Here is a 23,023-nt window from a genome sequence, read left to right as displayed (position 1 = left end):
TGTAAAGGAGAAGATAATCTGCATGTAATGCAGTTTTAAGTTCAACCTCCCCCATTTTAAAGGGCAGAATGTTAGGATCTGATCTCAGGGAACATACGAAGGGCTCGATGTAAACATCGAACAATAGCGGAGACAGGGGACATCCCTGCCTTGTGCCTCTGGCGATGTTAAACCAGTCCGTCAAACCCCCATTGATCAAGACTCTGGCGCGAGGTTCATTGTAAAGAGATTTGATTCCCTCGATGAACATGGATGGGAACCCTAGCTTAGCCATTGTCTCCCAGAGAAAAACGCAGTTTACCTGGTCGAACGCCTTAGCGGCGTCTATTGCTACAATTGTTAAAGGGAGACGCCTTTCTTCTGCGAAATTTATAGCCCCCAATACCTGAAAGGTAAGTTCATTCGGCTGTCGACCTGGAATGAAGCCTCTCTGGTCATGGTGGATTATTGACTTTATGACTTTTGCTAGCCTGGAGGCTAGTAACCCGGAGAAGATTTTCAAGTCAGAGTTCAAAAGAGAGATCGGCCTGTAGGATTCTATCCTCTGGGGGTCCTTGTTTGGTTTAGCTATTAATACAATCGTAGCTTCAAGCCAAGAGGTAGGTGTATTTACCCCTTGGAGGAGAATTCTGTTAAAAAGTGATACTAGGATGGGCAGGATTACTTCTATGTTGTCTTCGTACACCTCTGATGGTAGGCCATCTGGGCCTGCCTCTTTCCCCAGACTCATCTTCTTTATTTGCGCCCTCACTTCTCCCTCTGTGATCTCACTGGTTAGTAAACTCTTAGCCTCATCAGGTAGTTGGGGCAGTTCTATCCGGCCCAGCCAGGAATCCACCGCCTCTAATTCAATGCCACTGGCCTCTTGGTAAAGGTCTTTGAAGAAACCACTCGCTTCCTCCCTGATCAGATCATCTCCTGTTAACTTATTCCCAAATATTCGATGAATGAGCAAGTCTATGGTGTTCCTACTCATCTCTGCCCTTGCTTTCCAGGCAAGAAGGGCTCCACATTCCTCCCCATACTCAAAGTTCTTCATTTTGCTAACCTCCCATCTGTCCTTGATGGCTTTATCGCTTCTTGCCTGGAATTGGGATTGAAGATCCAGGAGTTCTTTTTCTAACCTTGGGATACAATCCCTGTCCGTCCGGACTGCTAATTGCAGCTTCAGTTCCTTCTTTTTGATTCCTTCGAGGTCTTGAGTTTCTCTTGTCTTGAATGATTTTCTTTTAAAAGACATCATGGAGCTCAATATACCCCTCAAGTACGCCTTGAAGGAATCCCAGACGAGTTGTTCTGTACCGGAACCTATATTGAAAAGGAAGAACTCAGTTATACTCTCTTTAATCTTGGACAAAGTCTGATTCTACAGCATAAGGGTTCTGTCCAGGGTCCATCTGACCACAGTGGGCTTAATTCTAAAGTTCAGTATAAGTTCTATCGCTGAATGATCAGAGATACCTAGTGGTGTATGGGTTACTGACACTAAGTCGGGGATTAAAGAGCGGTCTAAAAGGAAATAATCGATTCTTGAGTAGTGTTTATATTTTTTACTATAGAATGTATACTCTTTAGGAGCACCATACTTTACTCTCCAAGCATCTAAGATGTTAACATCTTTCATAATGTTTCTTAATAAACGGAGGGAGTTTTTCGCGGTAGAATATTTTGCTCTGGACGAGCGATCCAACTTGCTATCCAAAACCAAATTACAGTCCCCTCCTAATATTACTGGTGCATTATACTGTAATAGACTTCCCTCCAGCTTCAGAAGGAAGTTGGAATTATCCTCGTTAGGGCCATAATACACCGCACAGGTATACGGGGCATTATCTATTAACAGAGCCGCCACTAACCATCTTCCTGACTGGTCCGTGTCCCATTTCTGTACTTTTATACCCTTGTTGGCTCTTATAATTATGGCTACCCCTCTTGTTACCCCCGTTTGCCCTGAACAGAGTACCTCTTCAACCCAACCTAGCTTACTAAAAACTTGTTTACACAGCTTTGCCTCTAAATGCGTTTCCTGTAGTAAACAGACTGAGGCCTCTGAATTTTTTAGACATTCACACACCCTTGCTTGTTTTTTCACGCTCCCAACTCCATTGAGGTTCCAGGAGAGGATTTTTTTACTACTCAGCCTACTAGCAGCCATGATAGTCTATACAAACAAGTGAGATTCCCACCTTCCAATGTGCTGACTGACTTGCTGGTTATTACATCATATTAGGACTTTTTATTTTTACCCTTCCCCCCTAAACCCATCCCTAATCCTCCCACAGGGAACCCCCTCATTGAAATAGGCGCTGGTCTCGCCTATGGGGAACCCCCAACTCCTGCGGTACTGCAGACTAACAAACAGCTGGTGCAGGATTATCGTGTGTGTAAAACATTTTTTTTTTTTAAACTCCCTAAACCAAGTTTTTTTATTTTTTTTTATTTAATTTTATACCCGTGCTCTCTCTTTTTTTTTTTAACAAAATTTGCTTACTTGAAGGAGGAGAATCTTTACTTTAGATTTATATTAGAACAAACACTGATGAATAAGCCCCTTATTTCTTTTTTTTTTTTTTTGTTCCCCTCCCCTTAACATATCTACCATCTACTTATTTGGTACTCTGTATTAACTGATTTCTTATACATATTGACTTTATTAATGACTGACCACAGCTTCTCAATTTAGTTCACTGCTATAACTGCTCTGCAATCAGCTGATTAATACCTTATGCCAGGCTATTTTCTCATTTTTAATAAGAGATCATCTACCTCCTCTGGGTGGTTGCAGTTATACATTTTGTTGTTCCACATAACCTTTAACAGTGCTGGAAACTTCATCTGAACCTGTGCTCCAAAAGACCTAGGTTCTGGCATCCTGGAGCCTAATTCCCACTGTCTCTGGGCGGTACGACCTCCTATATCTGAACGAATTAAGTATGGATTGCCTCGATGATGTAAGGAAGATCTGGAAAGGCACCTATTTAAGATCAATTCTTTAATACTGTAAGTTTGAAAGTTAACCAATATTTTCCTTGGGGCCTTTTGGTCAGGATGTAACGTGAAGGGGTCTCTGTGCCTTCTCTGGATCTCTGATTCCAAATCTATGTCTGGCCGATCTTTCAAGACTCCTTCTCGTAAGAGTCTGCACACAAAGCCCTTAATGTCCTCAACTTCCTCTCCTTCAGGGATTTTCAAAATTCGGAGGTTATTTCTACATGTGTGCATTTCCAGTTTCTCTATATCATTCATTAATGATCGATTTTGTACCTTTAAGGAATTTATATCTTTAGCGTTGCCCAGCGTGGAGTCGGATAATAGAGAGACCTTAGATTCTAACACATTTGTTCGTACAGAAATGTCCTCTAATTTTGCCTCAAGTTGATCGAATCTTTCATGGAGACTCCTCTGATTGCTTTCTGAGATCTCAAATTTCCTCAAGAGGTCCTCCCTGAGAGATTTGAATAGGGAGCCGATCAGTTCTCCTTCAGACTGAGTCGTTATTGAACCCTTGTGTAGTTGGGGGGCCATGGAGTTTTGAGTGGGCCCCGCTGAAGCCTGTGTAAATGAGGGTGGTGAGAGGCTAGACAGCCCGGTTGGTTGCGAGGATGATTGGGAAGTAGCCGGGAGGCCCTGTGTGGAGTTTACTACAGGCACTGGAGAGCCCGCACTACCAGTTGTTACTATAGTCTCTGGTTCCACTTCCTCTTGTGCATTTTCGAGAGGTGTGTACCGATTTTCCAACCTTATTACTGCTGACTCAGGTTCGGATTCAGGCTGAGGCTGGGACTGAGGCAGGGGCTGGGATTGAGACTGACACTGAGACAGCGTATCCTCACTCTCCTTTTCCTTAGAATCCGCCATTCGCTCCATGATTTTAAAGTAAGCCTCAAGTGATGGGGTGTTTCTTTGAGACTGACCAGTCACCTTTAATCTCCCGGCTTTCTTTACTCCTAACTGTCTCTTCCTTTTAACGGGTGTTACAGGAGATGGACCACCTCTCTCCAAGCTGTCAGCAGAGTTTATTTTTTTTTATTTATATATATTTTTATTTTATTTTTTATTTTATTTTATTTATAAATTATTTTATTTATTTATAAACCCCATTTAACTTCAGGTCTTGCTTGGACCTAAGTTGATATCTGTTTCGATTAAAAAACGATTGTTTGCCCGAGGTCTCACTTAAACCCTCAGCTGATAGATTGGGGACCCCCTTAGAACCAGGCTCTACTTCCCCCGCTTTGGATAATGGTCTCCCACTCTTTGTGTTTGGTAAAGGCTGGGCTGACTTCACAGATGACACCAGTTGAACATCCATACAGCCCTCCCCTTTGAAAGCTGCCTTACCAGTGTTTGGGGTGTTTATTCCACTTACAGTCTGCTCGGATATTTCAACCTGGAGCCGGTAGACAGGTCCGCGAAATTGAATGGAGAAGAGTGCAGCTTGTGCACAAGACCACAACCTCACCCGCCGCTTGCCAACAGAAAACGCCTATCCCTCTGAATCTGCACTTGACGCTGGTGCAGGGGAGGATCGACTGCAGCTAGGCTCGGCTCTTCCCACGCATCCACACACCATGCGTCCTCGGGGTCCTAGCGCTTCCGAGCTGAGGAAAATTATATTTTGCCCTGTTGTGTGTCCCTACGTGTTCCCCATCGTATGTTATATGTGCATGATTAATATGCATATTTACCCCCTTGACCGAATAAAGACGCAATTATTGTTGTGTCCAACGTTAGTATGTCAGTTATCCAGTCCTCCTGAAAGCAACAAGTATTAGGCCTATGTTGCCAACGTCTTTACATTTTGCACGATAATTCATCGAGTTGTCCCCGTTTCTAGGCCTCATAAGGGCCCGGACACCAGATTCGAGTCTCCAAGTCTCCTGAAGCACTGCTCCGAGAGAAGCAGCCCCCACCTGCATCCCTGACCCTTCGCTTACTTCCTGCCAAGCAGCGCGGTGCCCGGCCTGGCCTGCCTGCCTGTCTGCCAAGAATCTGTTATGCTTCTAGTTATCAGTTCAGCTCCCCGGCTTCGCATTCCTAACTAACGAACTGCATAAACATCTTCAGCTAAAGTCTAGTCTTCCTGTCTCCATGCAAGTGAATTACTATATTAATATCCATAGAAGATTCATAGCACACGCAATACATGAAGAATATATGCATGCACCAGCCTTAGTGTCAAGTAGCCTTTGCCCTGATGACTTTTAGATTCAAGCAACATGTACTCCAAACACAAGATATCAGATATGCTATAGGCACATGTCGTCCTGACATCCCAGACTTTAGTCTCCTCTTCTAGTGCTAGAAGTCAGACCCCCAGCTCTCCCCGGTTACACGTCATGGCCCGTTGCGCGCACCACTAGGTTAAAGGTTCCAGCTGCCCAGGTAGCCCCCTCCATGTATCCACCCCTTCATGACACTTCTGTGACGTCTACATCACATGTCTTCGTGCACGCCCTGTGCACGCCTTCTTTTCACGCCCATATGTTCTTATCAGTTTCTTTTTCGCTTGTTACGCCTACTGTATTCAATGTAACTGTATGGTTTTACTATATATATTATATGATGACAATGAAATGTTGAAGATCTTCCTGAATGTCCCTTCCTGAACCTTCGTGGTGATGGAACCTGATGTCCATTGGCTCGAGCCACTTCATTAAATCCTAAGACTCAGATTCCCCGGATCCTGCCTCTTATTTATTGAGCTATCTGTTATTTAATGTATAGTAAAATAGTACCGGTAATTATTTATTTATTTACCACATAATGGCGCCCGAATAGAGACGAGCCCCTTCCCCACGCGCCGGCGATGTAACGCAGGCCCCCTGACCCTCCTACAGCCGTGACGGACCCCTACCGTGCACGTGCAGATATTTCTGCTTCAAGTCTCCCTCAGGCCCACGGAGGAGACGGAGACTGCGGTCCAGCATCCAGACGAGGCGGTGAGGAAGGCGGGTCGTCCCGACCAGAGCCCAAGCCGAGAGAGCAAGGTCCGAGGTATCCGGAGGCCCACCTTTTCCGAAGTCCGAAGCCCGAAGCGCATGCGTAGTGCGTAGCAGTAACCAGACGTCGTAGCAGTCCAGTCCAGTGTCCAGTCGAGTTTTCCGAGGCCTTCAGTTTTGCTTCCCGGGGAGTACCGTTGCTGGGGAAGTATCTAGACGGGCTCATTAGTTTGAGTCCGGTCCGATGGGTTTGGGTACGCAGATCCAGTCCGACGTGTCCACCTAGGTGGATACGGTATGACGTGTCTCTTTATGAGACCGGTATGTTCTGTACTGTTTTAGCAGTGCATCCAGTAATCCAGTAATTTCTAGTATAGTCTCTCGAGATGTCCAGTATTATGTTTTAAATGTATCAAGTACTATCTGTTCGAAATGTTTTCAACGTGTTTAATGTCGTGGTATGAATGATTGTTTTGCTATTTTATTTCTGTGTTCACTGTGTTCAAGTTTCATTTTGTTCGAGTTCAAGTACGTCCAAATATGCCTTTGTTCTCAAAGTTACGTCAGTTAGGGACCAGAAAAGGGATACTCGAAGAATCAGTTCCTGTTCCACCTAGGGACAGTCCCGGACATTTTATGTATCATAAACATGGCTTGAGTGCCATATTGTACTTAGATTTATGGGTAGATTACACCAAGAATCTGGAAGAGAAATATAGATGGCCCGTTTCAGGAACATGGGATGCCGTGTGCATCATGAGAGTAGAAGAAGCATTATGGAAAAAGAAAGCCAGACAATCCGAGAAAGACGCCATAGAATTGTGGCGCAAAGAATCTCATAAAAGAACAGAGAAAGAAAGCAGAAAAGCAGAACTAAGTAGAGAATCATCAGAAAAAGCCCAAGAAAGGGAACTTCTAGAAGAAGGTGAACGAGTTAGAGTAGAACAGAAAGACAGACAAAGAAATGCCCTCATTAAAGGCATGTATCCCCTTCTCGCCGAGGGCCTGCCTGAGGTAACCCCGGAAGCACCCCGTAATTTACCGCCACCATTGGTCCGGACTAAGCTACGTCATAAACAGACCGCAGCTGAAATTTTCCTTTCTTCCTATTTAGACGATACTGTCCCAGAATATGCAAATCCGAATCCTACTCCGCCTGTTCAACCTCATCATCCTGTTAATAACGTAATTCCTGTTCCTCCAGTCGTTGGTCCCGGGAACCCTGTTAATGTGCCAGTACCCCCGGACCAACCCACATCCCGTATGCCTACTTTACCAGTCACTTCATCAGCACATTCAGTATTAATTGACGATTCTAGTTCAGGAGGAGCAGGGGGAGGTGCCCCTACCACCCCACCTCAAGTAAAACGATTGACGCTGAGAGACGCAGCGTTACAGCGTACGCCAAAGGTGGCTACATACGCAGCCCTCAAGCAATACCTTACCGATTGTAGATATGATCCAGTGCCAGGTGAAGATCACATGATATTATATTCTGTACGTTTACGACGAGTTGCAAACTTTTTGACTACCATGCCAGATATGAAGGAACATTTAGACAGAATATATCATTTCATCCGAACAGGGGAGAAACCAGAAAGTATTCACGAAGCTATGGCACACAGAAAAGTCGAGATTCAAGGCATGATTTTGCAATTCTTGATTAATTGTTTAATAAGAGAACAAGATCATCCTGATAAAGACAAAGACGAGATGAAAGTCCTGATGAGATGGAGTGGCAATATAGCAGAAGGAAAACACAGTAAACAAGCTTGTATAGAAACCATGTACAGAAAGATTCGCAAGGGAAATCCTAGGCATACACGAAAGAGAAAAAGCAAAGAGAGTAACCGAGAAAGAGAATGACTCTTCAGACGAAGATGTAGACGCAGAGAACCCAGACAGAATAGCGTACGTAGGTAGAACGAGACCTTCTGACAGACACACACGCCTAGACTACAAGAAAGCCTTTTCTCCTCCCGTACCAGAACAGTGTTCTCTTGAACAAGTATTCCAGGCTACCGATAAAGTTCTGAAATTACGAATAGGTTATAGTGAGCTTAATACCATGCATGAACAAGAACTAGCCTGATCAGCGGTCCGGTGGGTTAGTGATCCTGCCACGTTTCCAGACGAAGTAGTGGCCCAAATGTTTCTGAAACTGCCCCCAGCCGAGCAGCGACTGGTGGGTATGTATATGATCCAGCACCGCATTACCTTGTACGAAAGTCAGCATTCTGATCCAGGTCCCTTATATAATGTATTGGACGAGTTACTCCTAAACAGATGGAAAGGTCTCGGTACCGATTTAATTAGTGTCATTCTAGAACAGCGTCACAAATACAGTACGTTCCTGACTCCGCATTTTGTTCCGGTTCCACCCCCCGTAAGGAAGACATTTTACATAGACAGACAGAATCCTTTGCGAGAAGTCCATCCCGTTCGGACAGCGGGGGGCGAGCTCGAACGAGTATTTGTTTACACCCCGTTAACGAAAATAGAACTACTAGAAATGAAAAAGTTAGTGCCCTGTCACGATAAAGATCCAGCAGGGTTCCACCGAGAGTTAAAGGACATGCGCCGTATGGGAGAATACACGTATCCAGATATCCTTAAAATGTTAAAGGTCCTGTTGCCTGCGGGCATTTATGAAAAACTCAAAGAAAAAGAATGGGAGGTGGGAGAGAAAAAGATTGATTGGACCGCACTCGAGAACGAAGATAACACACGAGTTCCAGGTACCGGTCTTGGGGAAAAAGCTAAAGCATTGCCCGAGTTGTTAATACAAGTCTTGCCAAGATTGCTAGCCACGAAAAAGGAAGACTGGGATGCCATCTCAGCCTGTAAACAAAAACAAGACGAAGACACTAGTGATTTTTATTCCAGATTTGAGAAATGTTTCATTATTAATAGCGGCTTGAAGACAAGTAGTGAATCGTATCCACATCTTTTTGTTACCAAACTAGTTGAGAATTCTTTACCGCAAGTTAAAAATCGAGTATTGAAAGTCGAGAGTACCTGGCAAGCAAATACTCCGTCTCAGATGCTCCAGATGCTACAGTATCACCAGAACAGAATCAGGGAAGAGCAAGAACACGAAAGAAGACGTGTGAAAGACACGAAAATGAAAGTACTAGTTGCACAGTCTGTTCCACAAGACAGTCAGAAGAGGGGTACGAATCAAACCACTCATTCTGCAGCTCCCGTTAAAGGGACATGCAATTACTGTAAACAGCCAGGTCATTATATAAACGAATGTGCAGTTCTGAAACACAACATAGCTACTGGTAAGACGAAAGAGAGACCACGTCCGCCTAGACAAGAACATGTTCCGCAGAATTCACAGCCACCGCAGAACGCACAACAGACAGTTACAGTACCGCAGCCTATAGCTGCCACACAACACGTTACACAACAGATGTACCAGTATGCACAGTCTGATTATCCAGAATATCAGCAGTATTCATGAAACAGCCTAGAGAGGGAGGTTGGCTTGCCTCTCATCGAGGTTCCTGTAGATCAAGAGGGTCCCTATGTACACAGTCAAGTATTAGGGAAAGACAGAAAGTTTCTTATTGATACAGGGGCAAGTAGGACTACCATCAGTCATGACGAGGTTCCAGGGGCTCCACTCTCAGGCTCAAGAAATGTTTCCCTTGGATTTTCAGGAAAGCCTATTGTTAATGAAATATCGAAACCAGTTTCCCTAGAGGTTGGTCCATTGTCCCGAACTACAGATTTGTTACTTACGAAATCATGTCCAGAAAACTTACTAGGTATTAAAGCCTTGAAAGAATTAGGCGCGGTAATATGCTGTTCTCCGGAAGGAGTGGGATTGTTTTTACGTGATTTTAAAGGACATTATGTGTTAAGAGATTTTGATCCAAGATTACAGAATGTACCACAGCATTTATGGGCGCAAGGTCCAACTGATGTAGGTTGTATGCACATTACACCATATCGTGTCACCCTGAAGCAAGGTGTTGTATTACCACGAATCCGACAGTACAAATTGCCACCCGAGGCTGTAGCAGCCTTATCCAAAATTATTGACGAGCTCATTGCTCAAGGAGTAGTTGTAGAAACTGACTCCAATGTATGTAATTCTCCTATCATTCCGATTCTTAAACGTACTGACCCAAATGCACCTCCAGTATATCGATTAGTGATTGATCTTCGAGAACTTAATAAATGTATCATACCCCAGTACCCAGTAGTTCCAGATATTTCTTCCCTATTGACTGCCATTGATTCTGAAGCTACGTTCTTTACTGTTATTGATCTCAAGAATGCATTATTTAGTGTCCCCATACATCCAGACAGTCAGTATCTTTTCGGTTTCTGTTTAAATGGAAAAAGCTATAAATTTGCACGAGCTCCTCAAGGTTTCACAGAAAGTCCTAGTATTTACAGCCAAGCACTTAAAAGACAACTAGACAGTATTCACATGCCAACTGATACTGCCCTGCTCCAGTATGTCGATGATCTGTTAATCACAGCCCGTACAGAACGTGACTGCGAACGTGCGTCACTGACAGTCTTGTATTTTCTGGCCGAGATGGGGCACAAGGTGTCCCCTTCGAAACTACAGTTCTGTGTCCAGCAAGTGGTATACCTTGGACACTTACTGTCCAAGAGGGGTAGGCAGTTGACACCAGACCGTATCCAGTTAATAGCACATCTTCCCCAGCCCAAGACGCAGAAGGAGGTGCGAGCTTTTATCGGCCTCACTTCTTACTGCAGACAATGGATCCCTCAGTACGCATATTTAGCCAAACCACTGATACAGTTAACGACACAGGAGGCAGCGACATCGACTGTCCTCCCTTGGACCCAAGAACATACATTTGTTTTTAATGAATTAAAGAAAGCTTTATGCCAAGCACCTGTTCTAGCGACACCGAACTACAGTAAGCCTTTTACACTTTTTGTTACTGAACGTGATGGTACAGCATTATCTGTCCTCACACAAGATCAAGCAGGACAACACAAGCCTTGTGCTTATTTTTCTAGCACATTAGATCCAGTAGCCCAGGCTCTGCCTGCGTGCCTCAAGTCAGTTGCAGCCACAGCTCTAGCTATCAGACAAAGTGATTCCATAGTGTTAGGGCACTCCCTGACAGAACAAGTTCCACACTCTGTGGAAGTTCTATTAAACCGAACACAGACTCAGCACTTGACAATTGCACGTTTAACAGGATATGAACTGACACTGTTTCAGCCACACATAGAAATCAGACGCTGCAACATTTTAAATCCTGCTACACTGTTACCTTCGATTACGTCAAATCCTGCCACACATGACTGTGTGGAAGTTATTAACACTATGACAATGCCAAGACAAGACATGATGGACATTGCATTACCTGATCCAGACCTGACACTTTACGTGGATGGTTCATGTATGAGAACAAGTACAGGAGAGTTAGTAGCCGCGTATGCAGTGACTACTGAAACCGAAGTGATAGAAACACATCGTATCGATACCCTGTCTGCTCAAGCAGCAGAGCTCATTGCTCTGACCCAAGCCTGCATACGAGCCAAGAACCTGAAAGTAAACATATACACAGATTCACGTTATGCATTCGGAGTCGTACACGACTTTGGAGTACTCTGGCAAGAAAGAGGTTTCATGACCTCTCATGGAACCAAGATTCAGCATGGCCCCCTCATCCAAGCTCTGTTAGAAGCAATACATTTACCGAAAGCCATTGCCATTATGAAGTGCAAAGCACATACGAAAGTCACTGACACTATTTCCCAAGGTAACGATCTAGCAGATCGAACAGCCAAGCTTACAGCTCAGACTCCCGATATTCCAGTTAACACGACAAAGACAGATGTTCCAGTCCAGACTACTTGTATGACAGTTAAAAACCCTACACAAGATGTACTAGACATACAGTCACATGCTACTCCCGACGAAATCAAGAAATGGTCTGAACAAGGAGGGGTCCAGACTGATCAGGGATGGTTGACGAAGAGAAAAACCACATGGTTTCTCCCCGACTCTATGGTCCAAGTCATTATTAATACAGCACACAGTCCAGCACATTTAGGAGAAAAAGCCATGTTAGACAGCATCCAGAACCTCTGGTTTAACAAACACTTACGAGCAGCAGCCAAGCAGAAAGTGCGTACCTGCATGATCTGTTGTCAGTTCAATCCAGGTAAAGGTGTTCCGGTGGAACAAGGTGGATTCCATCCTCCTGACCACCCTTTTGAAGTCCTCCAGATGGATTATATTCAGATGGATCGATGTCGAGGTTTCAAGTATATCCTCGTAGTCGTATGCGCTTTGTCCAGATGGACAGAAGCATATCCAGTCCCAGATTACACTGCCATGACCACTGCCAGGCAGTTGGTTCGTGAGTTTTTCCCCCGCTATGGTTTACCGAGGGTCGTGTATTCAGACAACGGCCAGCCATTCTCATCTGAACTCATGAAACAAGTATCTCTTCTGTTAGGGTACCAGTGGAAGTTCCACTGTGTACGACATCCCGAGGCAGCTGGCCTCGTCGAGAGACATAATCAGACTCTGAAAATACGTATTGCGAAGGTTTGTGCCGAGAAAGGCGTAGATTGGTTGATAGCTCTGCCAGTCGCCCTTTTTTACATGAGAATGGTCGCTCACTCCCGTTCAGGTCTGTCCCCGTTTGAGGTTGTATTCGGTCGTCCCCCAAACATGTGGGGTACACCTATGCCCCGTAAAATAACTGATGTTGACAGTAATATGCTGACAGATTACCTGGCTTCCTTGATGTCTGCACTACTCTCTTGTCGTTCACAGGTCGCGGCTGCTTTTCCAGACAACACTCAAGTGAAACCGCACGAGGTCGTTCCAGGGGACCTGGTGTTAGTGAGGAATTTCGATCGTTCAAGCCCGCTGGAGCCCCGCTGGAAAGAGCCAAAACTCGTTCTGATGACCACAAGGACCGCCGTCAAAGTGGAGGGCCGCAAGGGATGGCTCCACTCCAGTCACGTTAAACGATTCCATGGACTCCGTCCAAAGACTTTTTTCAAGGACTGCCCTGTTCTCAAGGACTGCCCAGATATTGACTCTAAACTTCCCCAGTTAGAGAAAACTCCGCAGCAGGAGTATAAACAGAAATTGAGGTCTAGCAAGTCAGACAGTTTAATTGTTTAAGTCCCTTTCGGGTGAAGCGGTTAGACAGGTTCCTGACATGTATGAGATAGACCCCCATAGTGAGAGAGTTAGACGAAACTCCAAGAAAATACGTTACTGTAAAAACTTGCGCAGTCGATGCGTTGTTACATTATCAATTACGTTATTTCTGAGTCTTTCGATTACATGCATAAGTTATGTTTTACATGTATTTTTTCCTCCTCTTGATTCACATGTACATTTTTCCTCTAATGATACAGTAGAGCACACTTTTAGTGAACTACCCCCTCACGAGTTATCCTACCGTCTTGCAATGCGCAACAATACTTTTATCCGTATGTTACACTATTCACACCAGACCAGCAATGCCACAAATTGTTGGGTGTGTGGTCGACTCCCCCCTTACCAGACACCGAAGGGAGTTCTGCCACTCTTTCCCTATCCGTTTTCACACAATGGTTCGTGTGGAGCATGGTTTACGTTAACATCATCCTCAGACGATAAGTCCCTTTTGAATAGAACATGTTTCCCAGACAAGAAAGGTCTTTCCCATAGGACAGGGTTAGATCTAGAAAATGAAGTATATGATCTAGGTAATTTCTCCTCGAATTTCATGGTTTTGAATGTTCAGTCCGAAACTACTCCAGACTTGCCTTCTATAACAGTTCTACCAGTAAAGGGCGAATTATGTGTTAGAAAGAATGGTACAGTACATCTAGGACATAGTGATTGTACTACTGTGGTCAAGTATAGTGACAGTGGGAAATCCATTTTCAAAGCCTCACGTCATTCGTATTTTGTGTGTGGTCAGACCGCATATGTACGTTTGCCCCTAGATTGGGATGGAACATGTTACATTGCCTTCCTACTGCCACCAGTTTTCCTAGCCCCATCCGATTATCACAGAAATACACATCTAGTACACGTCAGACATAGAAGGGAGATCGAGTCCCCAATTGTCGATCAAACTGAAACTGCTTTAGAACAGTATACAGACTTCAATAAAGGTTTCTTCTTCTTTATAGGTCCTGTCCAGAATAGTAAGTTAATACGTAGGTTAACCAGAACCCTTGAAGCAGTAGTGAATGAGACTACTTCCGCTCTAGGTAACTTAACAGAGGAACAATCTGCTATGAGATTTGTTGTCCTTCAAAACCGCCTTGTTCTTGACGTCATACTGGCCGATAGGGGCGGAGCTTGTAGAGTCATCGGATCTAGTTGTTGCATTATCATTCCTAATAACGCACCGTCTGTTTATTCAGCAATAACTAGACTTCATAAAATAGCCCATCAGCTACACCAGAATCCAGGCACCTGGACATGGTCCGGTTGGCTCTGGAGTATAATATCTGCCTGGGGATGGAAAGTACTGTCATTCCTAGGTATAGCAGTGATGATCATATTCAGTTGCTGTCTCCGTTTACAATGTGGCCCTGCGATTTGCGGCTTGTGCGCTACCTCTTGTATTCCAAGTCCTAAGTCCCGTTCCAAGAAGATTCGAGACGAGCAAATGATGCTATATGAACAGATAGATGGTATCATGAATATTGATGTTTCCTGAAGGAAACGTAGGGCACAAGGAGGGAATGAGGAAAATTGAATTTTGCCCTGTTGTGTGTCCCTACGTGTTCCCCATCGTATGTTATATGTGCATGATTAATATGCATATTTACCCCCTTGACCGAATAAAGACGCAATTATTGTTGTGTCCAACGTTAGTATGTCAGTTATCCAGTCCTCCTGAAAGCAACAAGTATTAGGCCTATGTTGCCAACGTCTTTACATTTTGCACGATAATTCATCGAGTTGTCCCCGTTTCTAGGCCTCATAAGGGCCCGGACACCAGATTCGAGTCTCCAAGTCTCCTGAAGCACTGCTCCGAGAGAAGCAGCCCCCACCTGCATCCCTGACCCTTCGCTTACTTCCTGCCAAGGAGCGCGGTGCCCGGCCTGGCCTGCCTGCCTGTCTGCCAAGAATCTGTTATGCTTCTAGTTATCAGTTCAGCTCCCCGGCTTCGCATTCCTAACTAACGAACTGCATAAACATCTTCAGCTAAAGTCTAGTCTTCCTGTCTCCATGCAAGTGAATTACTATATTAATATCCATAGAAGATTCATAGCACACGCAATACATGAAGAATATATGCATGCACCAGCCTTAGTGTCAAGTAGCCTTTGCCCTGATGACTTTTAGATTCAAGCAACATGTACTCCAAACACAAGATATCAGATATGCTATAGGCACATGTCGTCCTGACATCCCAGACTTTAGTCTCCTCTTCTAGTGCTAGAAGTCAGACCCCCAGCTCTCCCCGGTTACACGTCATGGCCCGTTGCGCGCACCACTAGGTTAAAGGTTCCAGCTGCCCAGGTAGCCCCCTCCATGTATCCACCCCTTCATGACACTTCTGTGACGTCTACATCACATGTCTTCGTGCACGCCCTGTGCACGCCTTCTTTTCACGCCCATATGTTCTTATCAGTTTCTTTTTCGCTTGTTACGCCTACTGTATTCAATGTAACTGTATGGTTTTACTATATATATTATATGATGACAATGAAATGTTGAAGATCTTCCTGAATGTCCCTTCCTGAACCTTCGTGGTGATGGAACCTGATGTCCATTGGCTCGAGCCACTTCATTAAATCCTAAGACTCAGATTCCCCGGATCCTGCCTCTTATTTATTGAGCTATCTGTTATTTAATGTATAGAAAAATAGTACCGGTAATTATTTATTTATTTACCACAGAGCGCTACAGATGAATCTCCGTGTTGGGAGGAGAAAACTGCATCTTGCTTTCGCTGTTGTTTCCTGCAGTACCACGGAGCTACGGAGCTCCGCGACGGGCGTTAACCTGCCGCCGCCATGTTCCCTTCACCGGATGCCCCCAACAAAACCAGGCTTATAAATGTTTAACTAATTTTACTGTCATGCTCTTTTTCTATTCCGTTATGTTTAAGTATATAATAAATTGACCTTAACACTTTATAAGTACATTTGGATGTTGTTTCTATGATGGGATTAACTTTTCTTTTTAGCCAGATGCTGACGTATAGAAGGATGGACAATTCCCTTCTATAACAGGTAACTGATGTGAAGAGAGAGGTGTTGTTCTTAACAGGAAAGAACTTTGAAATGTAGATGATCAGTGTTTCTGTGTGATGTGATCGGACTTCCTATCCAGTGCCTAATGTAGAAGAGATTAGTAGAAGACGCTAAAGATTTGTCGGGAGATGTTAAAGAATCGTTGGAAGACGCTAAAAGACTCGTCGGGAGACGCTAAAGACTAGTCGGGAGACGCTAAAGAATCATCGGGAGACGTTAAAGACTCGTCGGGAGACGTCAAAGAATCAACTGGAGACTAACCCTGGGCGTAGTGTGCGGAGTGGGGCTCCGCGGAGCGACGCAAAGTGGGCGCAAAACTACGCCGACCCGCGCACTCCGCGTAGCCCCACTCCGCGCCACCCGCCTCCCTCCCGCCCTCCCTAAATACATAAATAAAAGGATAGAAAGCTTTTAAAAACACTTACCTTGTCTGCCGGGTCCCCGGGGCTCCCTCTCGCCGTCCCGCGATTCGCGCCGCCACCGATTCAGATACTAATGCGCATGCGCGGGCGCCCGCGCATGCGCATTAGTATCCGAAATGGCGGCGCGAATCCAGGGACGGCGAGAGGGAGCCCCGGGGACCCGGCAGACAAGGTAAGTGTTTTTAAAAGCTTTCTATCCTTTTATTTATGTATTTAGGGAGGGCGGGAGGGAGGCGGGTGGCGGCCGGCTACGCACCGTCTGCGGAGCACGCGTAGGGCCGCCTGGCTACACCCGCTACGCAAAATGCGTAGGAGACGGCACTATGTGCACTCCGTGCACGGAGCGTATCTGGCCGCCCACCCTTACTGGAGACGTTAAAGACTCGTCGGGAGACGTTAAAGAATCGTCAGGAGACGTTAAAGAATCGTCGGGAGACGCTAAAGACCCTTCGGGAGACGTTAAAGAATCGTCTGGAGACGTTAAAGACTCGTCGGGAGACGTTAAAGAATCGTCTGGAGACGTTAAAGAATCGTCGGAAGACGCTAAAAGACTCGTCGGGAAACATTAAAGCATCGTCAGGAGACGTTAAAGAATCGTCAGAAGACGCTAAAAGACTCGTCGGGAGACGTTAAAGAATCGTAGGGAGATGTTAAAGAATCGTCGGGAGACGTAAAAGAAACGTCGGAAGACGCTAAAAGACTCGCCGGGAGACGTTAAAGAATCGTCGGGAGACGTTAAAGAATCGTCAGAAGACGCTAAAGAGTGAGGTAAATATAGGATATAATATGGAATTCTCTCGACTTTAGTGGTATTTTTGACTATATAAGCTTGTAAATAGTCATTTTCCCCATCCCAGGTAGATATTTTAGGTGTTCTGTTCTATAGGACCTGAGGAGGATGTCGATACGTGACGGCTGGGTGTGCTACAAGTGATGAGATGATAACTTGGTCTGAAAATCCGGTCGTTACAGAGACAAAGGAAACAGCAAGGAAAGAGGTGAACAGGGAAGAAGTAGATGAGAGAGAGAACAGAGCAGAGACTTAGAGAGAGAAACCAAACGAGAAGGAAGGAGATAGGCATAAAGTGAGGGACGAGAGAGAGAGTGAAAGAGTGTGGGTGGGTGTGTGAGAGAGAGAAAGAGACAACGAGGGGGAGGAGAGAGAGAGAAACATGAAAGTGTGTGATCTTGTGTAATGTAATTGGGCGCTCATGTAAAGCGCACCAATATCTTTCAGTCGAGTTCACACTATATATTTTTTTTAAACTCCAGAAAAAACAGGAGAGCGATGGAGACCGGGAAAGAGAGAAAAAGGGAGGGAGACTTAGAGAGAGAAACCAAACGAGAAGGAGGGGGATAGGCATAAAGTGAGGGACGAGAGAGAGGGGGAAAGAGTGTGGGTGGGTGTGTGAGAGAGAGAAAGAGACAACGAGGGGGGAGGAGAGAGAGAGAAACATGAAAGTGTGTGATCTTGTGTAATGTAATTGGGCGCTCATGTAAAGCGCACCAATATCTTTCAGTCGAGTTTGCGCTATATATTTTTTTTTAACTCCAGAAAAAACGGGAGAGCGATGGAGACGGGGAAAGAGAGACAAGCTCTCGGCATTGCTGTGGCGGGGGGTGGCCGGGGGAGAGGCAGCCTTTGAAGTCTGATGCCAAGGCACAGACAAATGGTGGTGTGTGACGTGGTTGGCGTGCACGCGCATAGATCACATGAACTGTATGCGATCCGCAGCCGTTTGGGTAGACTTTTCTTTTCTGCTTACTATAATCTCGGCTATTCATCCCTACGGGATATAATAGGCAAGACCTAAAAACCGGGACCTTTTGCAAAAATAGATGAAGGACTCCTGCAATGTACCGTTTGCTACCTCTTGTATGTTGTTTGCTCACAATTGTCACTTCTGCCTCATTTTACGTAATGTTTGCTCTCGTAACATGCGGACTTGTAGTTTTCTCCTCATGTAACGTTACTGTTCCTATTGTGAAGCGCTCTGACACCTTAGGGTAAAGTCTGCGCAATATAAAATCGCATAAAATGAAATAAAAATAAATAAAACATTGGAACACAGAAGAAGCGCTAAGAAAATAAATAAAATGAGATTTCTAAAACCAGCCTCATACCTGTTCATTAAATTGCTTCCTTTTAACAGCTGCTAACTAGCACAGCTTTAGGACACCCAATCTCACGTCTCACTAGTTTCAGTCGAACCCCCTTTAAAACGCGGGACAGGAGCCAAAAATGCAAAAATCTGCCAGGACGACTGGTGAAAACCCAGGACTGTTCGGGCAAATCCGGGACGCCTGTCACCCCACCTGTGAGTCTGACTCTCCATCCGCGGGCCCCGTGGGAAGGGCCCCTCCCAGCCCCGCATCCATCTGCGGGCCCCGTGGGAAGGGCCCCTCCCAGCCCCGCATCCATCTGCGGGCCCCATGGGAAGGGCCCCTCCCAGCCCCGCATCCATCCGCGGGCCCCATGGGAAGGGCCCCTCCCAGCCCCGCATCCATCCGCGGGCCCCATGGGAAGGGCCCCTCCCAGACCCCGCATCCATCCGCGGGCCCCATGGGAAGGGCCCCTCCCAGCCCCGCATCCATCCGCGGGCCCCGTGGGAAGGGCCCCTCCCAGACCCCGCATCCATCCGCGGGCCCCATGGGAAGGGCCCCTCCCAGCCCCGCATCCATCTGCGGGCCCCGTGGGAAGGGCCCCTCCCAGCCCCGCATCCATCCGCGGGCCCCGTGGGAAGGGCCCCTCCCAGCCCCGCATCCATCCGCGGGCCCCGTGGGAAGGGCCCCTCCCAGCCCCTGCATCCATCCAGGGCCCCGTGGGAAGGGCCCCTCCCAGCCCCGCATCCATCTGCGGGCCCCGTGGGAAGGGCCCCTCCCAGCCCCTGCATCCATCCGCGGGCCTCATGGGAAGGGCCCCTCCCAGCCCCGCGTCCATCCGCGGGCCCCATGGGAAGGGCCCCTCCCAGACCCCGCATCCATCCGCGGGCCCCATGGGAAGGGCCCCTCCCAGCCCCGCATCCATCCGCGGGCCCCGTGGGAAGGGCCCCTCCCAGCCCCGCATCCATCCGCGGGCCCCGTGGGAAGGGCCCCTCCCAGCCCCGTATCCATCTGCGGGCCCCATGGGAAGGGCCCCTCCCAGCCCCGCATCCATCCGCGGGCCCCGTGGGAAGGGCCCCTCCCAGCCCCGCATCCCCTTCTCAAGCCGCCTTTCTTACTGTGTGTGTGGATACAGGCTCAATGTAGCGCTGAAGGGGGGCTTTGTAGCGCTAAGAGGTTGAGGCTGCGGCACTGGGAGCTTGGTGGGGTGGACTCATGGCGGACTTGAACTCCCCCGGGGGTGCGACGCATCAACGCCTTGGTTCCGTGGAGTGTTTGCGTCAATTTAAAAAAATATATTTTGTAGAGTTTTTCCATTGTTTTTTTTAATATAGCTCGAACTCGACCCGAAGACATCAGGTGTCAGAGCGCTTTACGTGAGCACCAGTTTCTTTACAGATGGACGGGAGGGTGGACAGGGCAGAGAAGCAGGATGGACAGGGCAGATAGGGAGGGTGGACAGGACAGACAAGGAGGGTGGACAGGGCAGAGAAGGAGGGTGGACAGGACAGACAAGGAGGGTGGACAGGACAGACAAGGAGGGTGGACAGGACAGACAAGGAGGGTGGACAGGACAGACAAGGAGGGTGGACAGGACAGACAAGGAGGGTGGACAGGGCAGAGAAGGAGGGGGGACAGGACAGACAAGGAGGGTGGACAGGACAGACAAGGAGGGTGGACAGGACAGACAAGGAGGGTGGACAGGACAGACAAGGAGGGTGGACAGGGCAGAGAAGGAGGGGGGACAGGACAGACAAGGAGGGTGGACAGGGCAGAAAAGGAGGGTGGACAGGACAGACAAGGAGGGTGGACAGGGAAGAGGGGGGCAGAGGGGGTGGACAGGGAAGAGGGGAGGGAGTGGGGTGGATGTGGCAGATGGAAGGGACGGTCAGTGGCACCGGAACATCCGTCCCATTTATAGCCCAGTTTCACCGGTCACAGGCCTGAGACCCTCCGGGGGCGCCCCCTTTTTATTACACTAATTACATCACACAAAGGAACAAACCCCCCTCACTCAGTACTTCCCCGGCTCAAGCACTCCCACACAGAGAACTCACCTGCAGCAGATCACACGGCCGCTCACCTGCGGCAGATCACACGGCGCGCTCACCTGCCGCAGATCACACGGCGCGCTCACCTGCCGCAGATCACAGGGCGCGCTCACCTGCAGCAGATCACACGGCGCGCTCACCTGCCGCAGATCACACGGCCGCTCACCTGCAGCAGATCACACGGCGCGCTCACCTGCAGCAGATCACAGGACGCGCTCACCTGCAGCAGATCACACGGCGCGCTCACCTGCGGCAGATCACACGGCGCGCTCACCTGCCTCAGATCACACGGCGCGCCCACCTGCAGCAGATCACACGGCGCGCTCACCTGCAGCAGATCACAGGACGCGCTCACCTGCCGCAGATCACACGGCGCGCCCACCTGCAGCAGATCACACGGCGCGCTCACCTGCCGCAGATCACAGGGCGCGCTCACCTGCAGCAGAGCACAGGACGCGCTCAACTGCAGCAGATCACACGGCGCGCTCACCTCACCTGCCGCAGATCACACGGCGCGCTCACCTGCCGCAGATCACAGGGCGCGCTCACCTGCAGCAGATCACACGGCGCGCTCACCTGCAGCAGATCACACGGCGCGCTCACCTGCAGCAGATCACACGGCGCGCTCACCTGCTGCAGATCACAGGGCGCGCTCACCTGTAGCAGATCACACGGCCGCTGCAGATCACAGGGCGCGCTCACCTGTAGCAGATCACACGGCCGCTCACCTGCAGCAGATCACAGGGCGCGCTCACCTGCCGCAGATCACACGGCACGCTCACCTGCCGCAGATCACACGGCGTGCTCACCTGCAGCAGATCACAGGGCGCGCTCACCTGCTGCAGATCACAGGGCGCGCTCACCTGCTGCAGATCACAGGGCGCGCTCACCTGTCGCAGATCACACGGCGCGCTCACCTGCAGCAGATCACACGGCGCGCTCACCTGTAGCAGATCACACGGCCGCTGCAGATCACAGGGCGCGCTCACCTGTAGCAGATCACACGGCCGCTCACCTGCAGCAGATCACAGGGCGCGCTCACCTGCCGCAGATCACACGGCACGCTCACCTGCCGCAGATCACACGGCGTGCTCACCTGCAGCAGATCACAGGGCGCGCTCACCTGCAGCAGATCACAGGGCGCGCTCACCTGCTGCAGATCACAGGGCGCGCTCACCTGCCGCAGATCACACGGCACGCTCACCTGCCGCAGATCACACGGCGTGCTCACCTGCAGCAGATCACACGGCGCGCTCACCTGCAGCAGATCACACGGCACGCTCACCTCACACTGCACTTTGTTTGGGTTGAAGATAGCTCGCCTGTCGGAGTCCGACATCCAGGGCTTGTGTGGTCGCCCCCACCCCCGTCATTAGCAGTGACGTCAGAAGTGCTCAGAGAGGCGGGGGTCAGCCCCTGTACACCCTCTAAGCACCCCCACCCGAAGCGATGTGAGAGGTTGCAGCACGGATGGTTAAGGGGCAGAGCCTTTCCTCTCTCTGGTTACACAATAAATGTGCCCCCCGCCCCCCGCTCGTCTCAAGACAGGGAGGGGCTGGCAGCATCCTGTAGTTATGAGCTCAGCAACTTCCTCTCTCCCCAGCTCCCCCCCCCCCCCCCCCGCTTCCCCTTGTCATCTCCGCTCCCTCTGCCCCCCCCTCCTCCTTGTGGTCTGTGGTGCGGCCTCCTGTAGGGAGTGTGAAGAGCCGTCCTGCCCTGAACACACCCCCCACCCTCTGCTGTCCCCCTTGCCCTGACTGCACCCCTCGGACTGCAGCACAGCTCTCCCCTCGACCCCATGCCCCCCCCTGTCCTGGCTGCACCCCTCGGATGCAGCACATCCCTCCCCTCCCCCTGCCCTGACTGCACCCCTCGGATGCAGCACAGCCCTCCCCTCCCCCCTGCCCCCCCTGTCCTGGCTGCACCCCTCGGATGCAGCACATCCCTCCCCTCCCCCTGCCCTGACTGCACCCCTCGGGTGCAGCACAGCTCTCCCGTGCCCCCCCTGTCCTGACTGCACCCCTCGGATGCAGCACATCCCTCCCCTGCCCCCCCTGTCCTGACTGCACCCCTCGGATGCAGCACATCCCTCCCCTGCCCCCCCTGTCCTGACTGCACCCCTCGGGTGCAGCACAGCTCTCCCCTCCCCCCTGCCCCCCCTGTCCCGACTGCACCCCTCGGGTGCAGCACAGCTCTCCTGTGCCCCCCCTGTCCTGGCTGCCCCCCTCGGATGCAGCAGAGCCCTCCCCTTCCCCCTAGCCCCCTGCTTGCC

The 23,023-nt window shown here is 48.9% G+C and overlaps 1 protein-coding gene across 1 annotated transcript in view; it reads right to left on the bottom strand.

The window, feature by feature from the left end:
- The window catches only part of LOC144764045 (uncharacterized), a 98,291-nt gene extending 76,052 nt beyond the window's left edge, over positions 1-22,239 (bottom strand). The window contains exon 1 of the mRNA XM_078650193.1: positions 22,037-22,239. The gene's annotated coding sequence lies outside the window, so the exon portion shown is untranslated. The remainder of the gene's footprint in view (positions 1-22,036) is intronic.
- Positions 22,240-23,023: the final 784 nt, after the last annotated feature.

This window comes from Lissotriton helveticus, chromosome 6 (genome assembly GCF_964261635.1).
Source record: "Lissotriton helveticus chromosome 6, aLisHel1.1, whole genome shotgun sequence".
Taxonomy (NCBI): domain Eukaryota; kingdom Metazoa; phylum Chordata; class Amphibia; order Caudata; family Salamandridae; genus Lissotriton; species Lissotriton helveticus.
This window is presented reverse-complemented; position numbering and strand designations above follow the sequence as displayed.